Genomic DNA, 14,348 nt, shown 5'->3' with positions numbered 1-14,348 from the left:
GTTTACTAAATATATCATTATTAATTATTAGTTAAAAGTAGGGATGTCCGATAATGGCTTTTTTGCCGATATCCGATATTCCGATATTGTCGAACTCTTAATTACCGATACCGATATCAACCAATACCAATATATACAGTCGTGGAATTAACACATTATTATGCCTAATTTGGACAACCAGGTATGGTGAAGATAAGGTCTTTTTTTTAAAAATAAATTAAATTAAATAAGATAAATAAATTAAAAACATTTTCTCGAATAAAAAAGAAAGTAAAACAATATAAAAACAGTTACATAGAAACTAGTAATTAATGAAAATGAGTCAAATGAACTGTTAAAGGTTAGTACTATTAGTGGAGCAGCAGCACGCACAATCATGTGTGCTTACGGACTGTATCCCTTGCAGACTGTATTGATATATATTGATATATAATGTAAGAAGCAGAATATTAATAACAGAAAGAAACAACCCTTTTGTGTGAATGAGTGTGAATGGGGGAGGGAGGTTTTTTGGCTTGGTGCACTAATTGTAAGTGTATCTTGTGTTTTTTATGTGGATTTAATTTTTTAAAAAAAAACAATACCGATAATTTCCAATATTATATTTTAAAGCATTTATCGGCTGATAATATCGGCTCTTTTTTTCTTCGTTTTACTGTTGTTTCTTTTAGATAGATATTTTATAATTTGAAAATACACAGTTTTAAACATTTTAGCAAATACGTTAGGTATCGGCAATACCAGCTTGAATTTTACTCGGTATCGGAAAGAAATTCAGTGGTACCGCACATAACTATTAGCTGGAATGTTCTGCACATAGTCTTGCATACGAGTCTGCTATGTTGAAGTATTTACAATAAACTTCAAACAAAAACCTCTACAACGCACTTTTTTTCTCAACATTGTGTTGCTGATGAAAAGCCCTTAGCGCTACAAAAGCCTGTTGTTGTACGATAAGACGGAAAAATGCGGAGAGGGGTGTCTGGCAATCCATTTAGAATGAATAACAACACAGAAAGCATTCTTCTTAATGAAAACGTATAATTTGCCTGAGGAAGCTGAGGGGTAATCGGAGCAATGCAAGATGGCAGTCTTTAATGGCCGCTCTCACCACGACGCCACATTGTTCTTGACAGTTAGAAAATGATGTTGGGAAACTATTAAAAACATCTGTAATTACGCTGGGCAAATGTGTTGATTTCCCCCGCTTCCCCCTCCTACTTGTGGCCATATTTGACACGCTCAGCACAATGAGGAGATGAATTAGTAGTAATACACAAGTCTCATGATTCCGTCTTTAATTGGAGGATCATTATACCTCATCCATAGAGAGGCCCACAGCTAAACCCTGTTCTTTCAACAAAAAAGAAAAGAACCGGGACACAAAAAAAGCGGCTTTAATGAATACTCCTGTGACTTAGCGCCGTCTCGCACAAAAGAGGAGGCACATAAAGTGTTTTTATCTTCCACGTAGTTTCCTGTAATTGTTGGATTGAGGTGCAAGATCAATGCTGGCTTCTCCCTTTCCAAATCATTAAAACAGAGGTTGATTACGGGTTACGTCGGGTATAATGCGACAGAATATTTGATCAATGCAATGTTTCAATGAGCTTAAAGCAACAAGAAGTAATAGTTTGACCTCAAAATAACTGCACACCAACTTGCAATGATGAGACTCCTATTTTGCTCATCAAACTACTTTTAGTATTTAGTATCGGCGGACCTGCCAGGACACTGAATTAAAGGCCTACTGAAATGAATTTTTTTTATTCAAACGGGGATAGCAGATCCATTCTATGTGTCATACTTGATCATTTCGCGATATTGCCATATTTTTGCTGAAAGGATTTAGTAGAGAACAACGACGATAAAGTTCGCAACTTTTGGTCGCTGATAAAAAAAAGCCTTGCCTATACCCGAAGTAGCGTGACGGCACCGGAGGAAGGACTGCTCATATTTTCCTATTGTTTACCCCAGCAGCGAGAGAGATTCGGACCGAGAAAGCAACGATTACCCCATTAATTTGAGCGAGGATGAAAGATTTGTGGATGAGGAAAGTAAGAGTGACGGACTAGAGTGCAGTGCAGGACGTATCTTTTTTCGCTCTGACCGTAACTTAGGTACAAGCTGGCTCATTGGATTCCACACTCTCTCCTTTTTCTATTGTGGATCACGGATTTGTATTTTAAACCACCTGGGATACTATATCCTCTTGAAAATGAGAGTCGAGAACGCGAAATGGACATTCAGTGCCTTTTATCTCCACGACAATACATTGGCGAAGCTCTTTAGCTACTGAGCTAACGTGATAGCATCTGGCTCCAATGCAGATAGAAACAAAATAAATAAATCCCTGATTGGAAGGATAAACAAAAGATCAACAATACTATTAAACCATGTACATGTAACTACACGGTTAATAATTCTCAGCCTGGCAAAGCTTAACAATGCTGTTGCTAACGACGCTGAAGCTAACTTAGCAACTTAGCAACCGGGCAACCAGAGCTATGATAAAAACATTAGCGCTCCACCCACGCCAGCCAGCCCTCATCTGCTCATCAACACCCGTGCTCACCTGCTTTCCAGCGATCGACGGCGCGACGAAGGACTTCACCCGATCACAGATGCGGTTGGCGGCTAGCGTCGGCTAGAGCGTCTGCTATCCAAGTAAGTCCTCCTTGTTGTGTTGCTGCAGCCAGCCGCTAATACACCGATCGATCCCACCTACATCTTTCTTCTTTGCAGTCTCCATTGTTCATAAAACAAATTGCAAAAGATTCACCAACACAGATGTCCAGAATACTGTGGAATTATGAAATGAAAACAGCTATTTGTATTGGCTTCAATGGGCTACCAATACTCCTGTTTCACTGGCTACGTCACGCGCATACGTCATCATCCAAAGGCGTTTGCAACCGGAAGTTTAGCGGGAAATTTAAAATGTCACTTTATAAGTTAACCCGGCCGTATTGGCATGTGTTGCAATGTTAAGATTTCATCATTGATATATAAACTATCAGACTGCGTGGTCGCTAGTAGTGGCTTTCAGTAGGCCTTTAATGCTAGTGTTCCAAACTGTGTGCAGTGTTTGTAGAAACTCTGCACACTAAAATAAACAATGCTTGTAACTACAGATGTCGAGAAATGCTTTAAAATGTAATATCGGAAATCATCGGTATCGGTTTCAAAAATTAAAATTAATGACTTTTTTTGACATTGCATACATTTATCATTTGTTTTCAAAACGGTTACAGTGGGACCCCAAAAGTGTACTGTGGGACCCCATTTTTATGACTTAAGGGGGTCCCTGGGAAAATTCCTAGCGCCATCACTGCTGTTATATATTAAGATAATATTGAATGAATTCAAGATAATAAGAGCACAATAATGTCGGAGGAAGCAGAGCAAATGTAATGCACACAGAGGAAGTCATTAGCTCGCTCTCAGGCCGCGCTCCTTGCAAACGACAGCCCATCAAACGGGCGAGCAATCTTCAAGTCGTTTGGCGGCCCCGACACACTTAAAGCTCAAGCTAACAGGTCAGGAGTGAAGACGTGAGCGACCGAAGAGAACGAGGAAGAAAGGTGGAATGTGAACTATAAGTTTTATTGTTTTTCTTGCTGCAATGTCAGCGAGGTTTAAGGTTTGACCTCCATGCTAATGGAGGAGGCCCCACTTCTTTATCTATTACTGACCAACGTGATCACCCTGGCTCGGAAACTAAAAAGTGCTGAAATGGTCTAAATGATGAGCGCAAGGATCTGCAGGGGGTTTTGCATATCACACATCCTCCGTGGCTTTAAGAGAGAAGGGGTAGAAGAAAAAAAAAGGTGAAAGAGGTCAGCTCAATATGCATATAATTTGGCGTTAAATTCCAAGTTTGGGTTTTAAGCCGGCTGATGAAAGGCGGCTATGAATAAATGTAATCTTTTTTTCTCCTCGCATTTTGGGTCATTTGCGGAAATGGCCGGGCCGAAAAGTCTTTGTTCAGCACGTCGGATGGCTGTTCGGGTTTCTTAATGCCGTTCCGTGCAAATCATTGTCCTCCTGAAACTCCCTCAATGTTCAAGCAATGTCAAGCAGTTCATGTTGAGCTTTGCTGGCGCTAAACAAAACTCAGTAGGGCACAGACCACCGCCAAGGCCACACCGCTAACTTGAAGGCCTACTGAAAGCCACTACTAGCGACCACGCAGTCTGATAGTTTATATATCAATGATGAAATCTTAACATTGCAACACATGCCAATACGGCCGGGTTAACTTATAAAGTGACATTTAAAATTTCCCGGGAAATATCCGGCTGAAACGTCGCGGTATGATGACGTCTGCGCGTGACGAAGTCAGAGTAACGGAAGTTATGGTACCCCGTTGAATCCTATACAAAAAGCTCTGTTTTCATTTCATAATTCCACAGTATTCTGGACATCTTTTGCAATTTGTTTAATGAACAATGAAGGCTGCAAAGAAGACAGTTGTAGGTGGGATCGGTGTATTAGCAGCGGACTACAGCAACACAACCAGGAGGACTTTGTTGGAGAGCAGCTGCGCTAGCCGCGCTAGCCACGCTAGCCACGCTAGCCGCGCTAGCCGCGGACCTCACCTTGACTTCTTACATCTCCGGGCCGCCAAACGCATCGGGTGAAGTCCTTTGTCTTTCTGCCGATCGCTGGAACGCAGGTGAGCACGGGTGTTGATGAGTAGATGAGGGCTGGTTGGCGTAGGTGGAGAGCTAATGTTTTTAGCATAGCTCTGTGCGGTCCGGTTGCTAAGTTGCTAAGTTAGCTTGGCGTCGTTAGCACAGCATTGTTAACCTTCGCCAGCCTGGAAAGCATTAACCGTGTATTTACATGTCCACGGTTTAATAGTATTGTTGATTTTCTATCTATCCTTCCAGTCAGGGGTTTATTTTTGTTGTTTCTATATGCAGTTAAAGCACGATGCTATCACGTTAGCTCGTAGCTAAAGCATTTCACCGATGTATTGTCGTGGAGATAAAAGGCACTGAATGTCCATTTCGCGTTCTCGACTCTCATTTTCAAGAGGATATAGTATCCCAGGTGGTTTAAAATACAAATCCGTGATCCACAATAGAAAAAGGAGAGAGTGTGGAATCCAATGAGCCAGCTTGTACCTAAGTTACGGTCAGAGCGAAAAAAGATACGTCCATCACTGCCTCTCTAGTCCTTCACTGTAACGTTCCTCATCTACGAATCTTTCATCCTCGCTCAATTAATGGGGTAATCGTCACTTTCTCGGTCCGAATCTCTCTCGCTCCATTGTAAACAACGGGGAATTGTGAGGAATACTAGCTCCTGTGACGTCACGCTACTTCCGGTACAGGCAAGGCTTTTTTTATCAGCGAGCAAAAGTTGCGAACTTTATCGTTGATTTTCTCTACTAAATCCTTTCAGCAAAAATATGGCAATATCACGAAATGATCAAGTATGACACATAGAATGGATCTGCTATTCCCGTTTAAATAAATAAAAATCATTTCAGTAGGCCTTTAAGTGGCGCTTCGATCAGCAGTGTTGGAATAAAAATCAAGCATAGATTCTAGATACTTTCCAACAAAGATAATTGAACTAATCCTTCTTAAATCCAATCAGTTAAAGTAATTATTGCGTTGCTTCTTTGAAAAACATTCAAATGTGTGAAAACACTTCCAATTTTAGCTTCTTTGTAGCAGCGTTTCCCATTGATTGATTGAAGAACGTTTTAGAAGTTTGCATAGGAACGGGTACACTTTTCATAATTCACTGGTACAAGGTCAATTAAAAGTAAATTATTCAAGAAAGCCTGAGCTTGTTTTGGTTGAAATACTTTTCTTTAACCAATATAACATTGAAAAACATACATATAGAACCCAGTACTATGCAATAAAAGCTCAAATGACTGCAATAAAATAAATAAAGATTTACAGTTTTTAAAAAGTAAAAGGCTGTGTCCATCCCCAGTTACGGGTTGCCGCTGCTTCTCAATCAATCCATGGACTCACTCCAAAATAACTTATAAAGACAAACTTAAGTCGATCGACTAGATCAGGATCTAGAGGTGACTGTGATCCCATTCAGGAGTAAGTGCTTTTGGGCAATCCGTTTTTTTTATATCGCATGATAGAACACGATACCAAGTAACATACGAGACTTACAAACTCCTCCCTCTTTCAATACGCATCTAAAACTGTGGTTACCTGAAAACTGGGGTGTCGTCGAAAGCTACAACGCCGTCCGCCGCTGTCCTCACCTATCTGGGTTGACTTCCTCCGTCTCCGGGCCGCCGACCGCACCGATCATCGTGGTGAAGTCCTTCGTCGCGCCGTCGATCGCTGGAACACAGGTAAGCACGGGTGTTGATGAGCAGATGAGGGCTGGCGTAGGTGGAGAGCTAATGTTTTTATCATAGCTCTGTCGAGGTACCGTAGCTAAGTTAGCTTCAATGGCGTCGTTAGCAACAGCATTGCTAGGCTTCGCCAGGCGGTACAGCATTAACCGTGTGGTTACAGGTCCAGAGTTAGGTAGTACTGTTGATCTGCTGTCTATCCTTCCAGTCAGGGGCATGTTTCTTCTGTTTCTATCTGCAGTTAAGCACGATGCTATCACGTTAGCTCCGTAGCTAAAGTGCTTCGCCGTGGAGATAAAAGTCACTGTGAATGTCCATTTCGCGTTCTCGACTCATTTTCAAGAGGATATAGTATCCGAGGTGGTTTAAAATACAAATCCGTGATCCACAATAGAAAAAGGAGAGAGTGTGGAATCCAATGAGCCAGCTTGTACCTAAGTTACGGTCAGAGCGAAAAAAGATACGTCCTGCACTGCACTCTAATCCTTCACTCTCACTTTCCTCATCCACGAATCTTTCATCTTGGCTCAAATTAATGGGGTAATCGTCGCTTTCTCGGTCCGAATCGCTCTCGCTGCTGGTGTAAACAATGTGCAGATGTGAGGAGCCCTTCAACCTGTGACGTCACGCTACTTCCGGTACAGGCAAGGCTTTTTTATCAGCGACCAAAAGTTGCGAACTTTATCGTCGATGTTCTCTACTAAATCCTTTCAGCAAAAATATGGCAATATCGCGAAATGATCAAGTATGACACATAGAATGGATCTGCTATCCCCGTTTAAATAAGAACATTTCATTTCAGTAGGCCTTTAAAAAATGGTAAATTAGCCCTTTGTAACGGGCAATGTGCAACTCTCTTCTAGTATATCTTAACACTCAAGCACTTTAGCACCCTTACACTTATTTCCAACTTTCTATGGTCATTTAATTGCTGTTGTGTCATTGGTAATTTTTATTTTAGTACTACTGTACTTTATATTATTATTGTTGTACATGGCTTTGTTGTCCTGTTATGGTTTGAGTTTATTTCGAACATGCATCTTGGTGCTGTTCTGTTCTTTCGTGTTTGGCATGAATTGCCGCAGAGGGGAAAGATGTGAATTAGCTACTGACATATTTACACCTGTTAGTATCTTAGTGTTACTTCAGCTGTGTACATGTGTGTTGGACAAAGAACAAGTAAATTGTGGGTACTTTTTACGTTTATTTTGTTACAAAGCCTTTCAACAGAGTATTTTATTCAAACTAAAATTAATACGGAAAAATACTCAAACTAGTCAATACTAATTGACGGGTAGCACATTTAGGGCTGGGCGAAAAACACCCATATTGTATTTTTTGCAACTTTTGAGCCACAATTTCCGAAAACCAATTTGATGTTTACCGTATTTCCCCCCACATTTTTGGTTTCCAAACTGTACAACGTTTGAGGTCCCACTGTGGCCGTAAGGTCATGTTGAACAGTAGGGCCTCTGCTGGTTGCAGCCAAGTAGTGCACTCCATTGTTGCCTCAATTGCTTCAAGATAGGATTGATTAACAATCAAAAATGTAATGGATCGTTACGAAAACTCGCTACCAGAAAATGTTGATTAAAACAATACCCCGTGATAAGGATGTCAGAAAAGTTTAGGTCAACCACACTGACGAGGAACTTATTTGTCGAGCGAGGCAAAAAACCCCACGACGGATGGAGGGCAGCCAGTCAAAAGAGCGAGAACGTCATTCATCTGCTAACCTGTTCAAGGTGCGCCCGCCTGGTTGATGTCCTCCTCCTTTGGTGGGGAAACATATGTCCACAGCAGCTGTGCCACCGTCAATAGGCAGTGATTGTACGCTCGCTAACCGCATTCCCGGGAGCCAGGCCAAGTTTGAGCCGAGTGAGATGTCCCGTTTTTTTCCCCGCCGTCCCTCCTCCGTGCGATCCTTTTTCTACATTCCACCTGACAAATGAATCTCAGCGGAATTAGCGGCCATTCACTTTGGCCCCAAACTGCATCCCAGCTCGCTTTCTGTAACACAACACACCAGCTGCTAGGAAGCGCTGGCTTAAAAAAAAAACATCTTCATTCTAGTTCATCCCAAATAGGTTGGAGGTGAGGTTCCTCCAAACTACAGTTGGCTGGTGCTTTGGGGCACAATGGTTCTAGGACTCATAGGACTCACTTTTCTCAAACTGTTCCCACAAAATTCTTAGTATGTCTAAAACGTAGGGGTGTAACGGTACACAAAAATTTCGGTTCGGTACGTACCTCGGTTTAGAGGTCACGGTTTGGTTCATTTTCGGTAAAATCGATTATTAAAATAGTTGCCGATTAATTTAGTCATCGATACGTTGGATCTTCGCTATGCGCATGCGCAGAGTATTTTTTTGTAAAAAAATTTTAATAAAATGTTTTTTTATTTTTTTAATAAACCTTTATTTATAAACTGCAACATTTACAAACAGCTGAGAAACAATCAAAATAAGTATAGTGCCAGTATGCTGTTTTTTTTCAATAAAATACTGGATAGGATAGAAATGTAGTTTGTCTCTTTTATCCGATTATTAATCGATTAATCGAAGTAATAATCAACAGAATAATCGATTATCAAATTAATCGTTAGTTGCAGCCCTAGACAACACTATACGGTACCCTTTGAGTTGACATGACTTAATACCCAGAAGTACCGAAAGAATTGGGTCAGCACTGACAGTATAAAAGTACGGTGTTGTCCCTTGAGATGAATTGTCATAAATATGCTCACTGGAATGAGAAGAAAGTGCGCTGACTTTTTGTATGCTTCCTTCTGAGATCGTTCCAAATGTTATCTTAAAAGTATCCCTTAAAGCAGTGTTTCTCAACCTTTTTTGAGCCAAGGCACATTTTTTTCATTAAAAAAATAGAGGCACACCACCAGCAGAAAAGGTTAAAAAAATTAAACTCCACCAGGTTGTCGTGCCTTATTTTCAGTTTGTTGTTGTTTCCTGTGTGAAGTGCTTCAGTTCCTGTCTTGCGCTGTTATTTTGGTGACCCTTCCTGTTTTGTTTGTGTTTTCCTGTAGCAGCTTCACGCCTTCCTTTGCGTGCTATTGCCCCCACCTGCTTTGTTTTCACAATCAAGACGATTGAAGTTGTGCGTACGCTATCCTTCTTTGCGGGGGGATTGTCGATTGTCATGTCATGTACGGATGTGCTTTGTGGACGCCGTCTTTGCTCCACATGCTGTAAGTTTTTGCTGTCGTCCAGCATTCTGTTTTTGTTGACTTTGCAGCCAGTTCAGATTTACTTTTGTTTTACATAGCCATCCCTATGCTTCAGTGCCTTTTCCTAGCGGGACTTGCCTTTTGTTCATTTTTGGTTTAAGCGTTACATACCTTTTTACCTGCACGCTGTCTCCCGCTGTGCTCTGCATATTGGGATCACGACAAACCATCCTCGACGCGATCCGACTTCTACAAAGCAATGAACTACCTGCTGCCACCTACTGGTATGGAGTATTACAAGATTACCCTGCCAAGCTCTACACAGCACAGGCACTAGACAACGGCACATTATTAGGATTATTGATTTGCAAAAAAACATTTTTTGGACCAATTAGGTCAAGTTGCATAGTTTCCCACGGCACACCAGACAATATCTCACGGCACACTAGAGTGCCGCGGCACAGTGGTTGAAAATCACTGCCTTAAAGTGAGGGTCAGCAACCCGCGGCTCCCGAGCCGCACGTGGCTCTTTATCGCCGCCCTAGTTGCTCTCTGGAGCATTTAAAAAAAAAATTTTGGTACTGTACCAAAAAATTGATATCAGGACAACACTACTGTTTACCCGTTTGGACTTGTTGCACTCAATTACAAAAAAAATAAAAGTTTTTAAAAAATGAAATCAATAATAGTTATTTAATGTGTTTAATCTAAAATGTATTCTTAAAAAATTATTTGCAAAAAAAAAAAATTTTTTTTTTTTTAATTGATTCTCTAAAAATGATGAATCTGTTTAAAATAGAATAAATACAAATCATTATTTGGACGTGAATCGATTTTTCGGAGCATCCCTAATAGAATACATTCTTTTAAATAACGAGTTATATATATATATATATATATATATATATATATATATATATATATATATATATATATATATATATATATATATATATATATATATATATATATAATAAATTATATATATATATATATATATATATATATATATATATATATATATATATATATATATATATATATATATATATATATATATATATATATATATAAAATAAATAAATAAATAATATATATATATATATATATATATATATATATATATATATTATATATATATATATAATATATATATATATATATAATATATATATATATTATATATATATATATATATATATATATATATATATATATATATATATATATATATATATATATATATATATGCAAAATACGATAAGGGTATCGCAACTGGCTCACCTTTACAGGTACTCGCCCCTGCACCATCTGTGAGCCTGTGGCCTCGCTCTCTTCATCTCTCCTTCCATCAAGGCACCGGCGGGACTCTGCATGGCAGGGACGTCCTCCTCCCTGAGCCAAAACTAAGCTTGACCGCATACCTCAACTGGACATGAGTTGGTTGGCATCAGCAGATTCTCAAATGGGCACCCCCCGTCATCAACGTTTCGTCGAATTAAGCCCATGACGCTTCGGAGGGGCTCGACGGCAGATCCAGCGTCCTGGATCTACCCCCGCTGAATGCCACCCAACTCTATGTCCCTAGTCCTTCAGTAGGTCGGCTCTGCCATCGCACCTTTCTTTGTAACCAAATCCAGCGCGATGCTTCCTCTGCCCTTTTAGTGATGTTGGCTACCAGCCGCTTCCTAGCCAGCCCCTCGATCCCTAGCAGTCCGAGTGCTCTCCAGAGCGACCGCCCCGCAAAGCCTCTACAGCCCACCTCCACCGGTAGGTTCCAGGCCTTCCATCCATTGTGCTGGCTCTCGAGGATGAGGGTTTGGTACTTCTTGAGCTTGCGTTCGTACGCCTCCTCCATCCTGTCTTCCCAAGGTACTGTCAGCTCGATAAGCACCACCTGTTTGGTTCCTCTAGACCACAGAACAATATCAGGTCTCAGGGTAGTGTGGGCTATCTCCTCTGGGAATTTGAGCTGCTTCTTCAGGTCGGCCCGCATCTCCCAGTCGTTTGCTGTGGCCAGAACTCCTTTGTTCCTCCCTCCTGCTGCTGCGCTTTCACCTGCCCTGACGAAGTGGATGAAGCGTGGCCCATTAGAGAGCTGCCTTGTCCTCTTCCTGGCCTGCTCAACACCTTCTGCCAGCTGAGCAAGGATCTGGTCATGACGCCACCGGAACTTGCCATCTGCTAAGCTTGAGTGACAAGAGGAGAGGACATGCTCCAGGTTAGCTATCTTCCCGCAGAGTGTGCAGCTGGGGCTCTCTACCATTCCCCAAGTATGGAGGTTTGATGGGGTGGGCAGGACATCATATGTAGAACACAGCAGGAACCTGATCCGGTGGCCTTCCATGCTCCAGATGTCCTGCCAGGTTAGAGATCTGTCTTTTACACTCTCCCATCTAGTCCAGCTGCCCTGTTTTTTCATGGCTACTGCCTTGACATACCGGCTTTCCTCCTCAGCCTTTCGGACCTCCCTCTGCACCAAGCCTCGCCGCTCCTTTGGGTCAGCTTTGTTCCATCTTGTTCTGGATGAGCAACCCAGACCAAGTCTTCCCTGGGCTACTGATCCCACAATGTCCGCGTGATGCAGTCGATCCTCCGCCTCCCTCAGTGCTATGCTGGCTAACCACTTTCTGCCTGACCTGACGACAATGCCTGCCTGCCGTACTCGCTTGTCTTTGCTGTCTCGTAGCATCATGGCCTGGCGTGTTTTTGTCACCTTGTACTCCTCCACCACTGATGTTATTGGCAGCTGTAGCTTGCTTCCTGTGCTGTACAGTCCAATGGAACAGAAGCTTCTTGGGACACCCAGCCATCTCCTCAAGTAGGTGTTCAACTTTTTCTCCAGACTCTCAACTGTGGATACAGGTACCTCATAAACCAGGAGTGCCCAGAGCAGACGGGGGAGAACCCCATGTTGGTAACCCCAGGCCTTATACTTGCCCGGGAGGCCGCTCTTTTCGAGGGATGTCATCCAGGCTTCTGCTTGGCTAAGCATTTCTCTCACACTCAGCCGGTCATTGAGGTCTGCCCTATACCACTTCCCCAAGCACTTCACAGGTTTCTCTTGGACAGTTGGGATGATGTTCTCCCTGATCTTGAAGCGAAACTGGTCCTGAACACGCCCTTTCTTCAGAACTAGGCTTCTGGACTTTGCCGGTTTGAACTCCATCCTTGCCCAATTGGTGAGCTCAATCAGGTCCTCCAAAATCCATCTTCCTTCTGGCACTGATCTTGCTGTGATGGTAAGGTCGTCCATGAACGCTCTAATGGGCAGCATCTGGATTCCGCTTGCAAGGACTGCGCCTCGACCTAACTTCTCTGCCGACTTGACAAGAAGATTCATGGCTGCAGAAAATAATCACTGAAATTGTGCAGCCAGTGACAATGCCCACTTCGAGTCTCTGCCAGTTGGTGGTGAATTCTCCGCAGGTGAATCGCATGTTGAATCCGTCAAAGTACTGACGCAAGAGTTTCTGGAATCGCTCTGGTATGTGGTAGGTCTTCAAAGTCAGCTCCACTAACTTGTGGGGTATCGTTCCATAGGCATTTGTTAGATCAAGCCACAAGACTGCTAGGTCTCCGTGGTTCCTCTTTGCATCCTCGATGATCTTGGAGATTACGCTGGTGTGTTCGAGACAGCCAGATACCCCTGGAATGCCACCTTTTTGAACTGAAGTATCCATGTAGCCATTATCCAACATGAAGGTGGTTAACCTCTTCGCCAGAATCCCCAGGAAGAGCTTAGCTTCCACATTGAGGAGGGAGATGGTACGGAATTGCTTAATCCCTGAAGAGTTTTCTTCCTTAGGGATGAAGCACCCCTCAGCCACCAGCCATTCATCAGCAAGGAAGTTCTTCCTCCACGCCACCGTCAGCAGCTTCCAGAGTCGTTTCCTGAGCCTTTCGCAATGCTTGTAAACATTGTACGAGATGCCGTTCGGCCCTGGGGCTGATTTTCCTCTTGCCTTCTTGAGGAAGCTGTTGACTTCTTGCCAGCTTGGTTCCTCCGCCTTAAAAGGAATAGTTGGTTCAGCTGGTTTAATGAGCCTCTCCATCTCCTCCAAAGTGTCCTCCCTCCTGGGATCGCTGTGGACCTGCCGAAGGTGCTCCTCCACCTCTTCCTTTGTTGCTTTCAACTCTCCTGATCTTTTGTCACCCAGGAGTTTCGACAGGTAGTTGAATGGGTTCTTTGTGAAGGCCACCCTTTCCTTCAACCGCCGCTTCCTGTTCCTGCGGTGACACTCAGCTCGTCGCAAGATCTTAATGCGCTCCCTCAGGCCGTTTCGCAATTCTGTGAGAGCTGGTTTCTCATCTGCTGTTGCTTCACGAAAGGCCTTCTTAAGCCTACGCAGATCTCCTCTAAGGATTGCTATCTCCTTCAGGCGTCTGTTTTCCTTGGGCTGGATGTTTACTCTGCCTTTTTGTTGTTTCTTTCCGAAGCGATCAGCGCCAATACTCCAGATTATCGAGGACATGGCCTTGAGCTTCTTTCCCACGTCTCCTGCGATCGCCGCTTCCAGCACCTGGTCGACATCACGGTCAAACATATCCCATTCTTTCCTTTCAGCTGCAGTTGGCCAGTTCACTCGCTCTTTCCGAACGCCTCCAGCACAAGTGTTCTGGCCATGCCGTCTGGTATCCTGAGTGACTTCCCTCTCACTGTGGTGCCTTGCTGCCTCCGTCACACCAGCGATGCTACTCCTGCCCCCATCTCCATCATGTGCCTGGAGATTCTGGGGACTGTGGTTTGTGTCCTGCCCCAGCCTCTCCTCCGTCTCACCAGGTTTCCCTGTGCGTTGCACATTACTTTCAGGTTGCATC

At 42.9% G+C, this 14,348-nt stretch overlaps 1 protein-coding gene across 1 annotated transcript in view; it reads right to left on the bottom strand.

Annotated features, from left to right (window-relative positions):
* The window catches only part of LOC133659241 (dachshund homolog 1-like), a 478,649-nt gene that overhangs the window by 446,597 nt on the left and 17,704 nt on the right, over window positions 1–14,348 (bottom strand). The window lies entirely within an intron of this gene.

The sequence above is a fragment of the Entelurus aequoreus genome, linkage group LG10 (genome assembly GCF_033978785.1).
Source record: "Entelurus aequoreus isolate RoL-2023_Sb linkage group LG10, RoL_Eaeq_v1.1, whole genome shotgun sequence".
Lineage (NCBI taxonomy): Eukaryota > Metazoa > Chordata > Actinopteri > Syngnathiformes > Syngnathidae > Entelurus > Entelurus aequoreus.
Note: the sequence above shows the minus strand (reverse complement) of the source record. Positions and strands in the feature narration are given on the sequence as shown.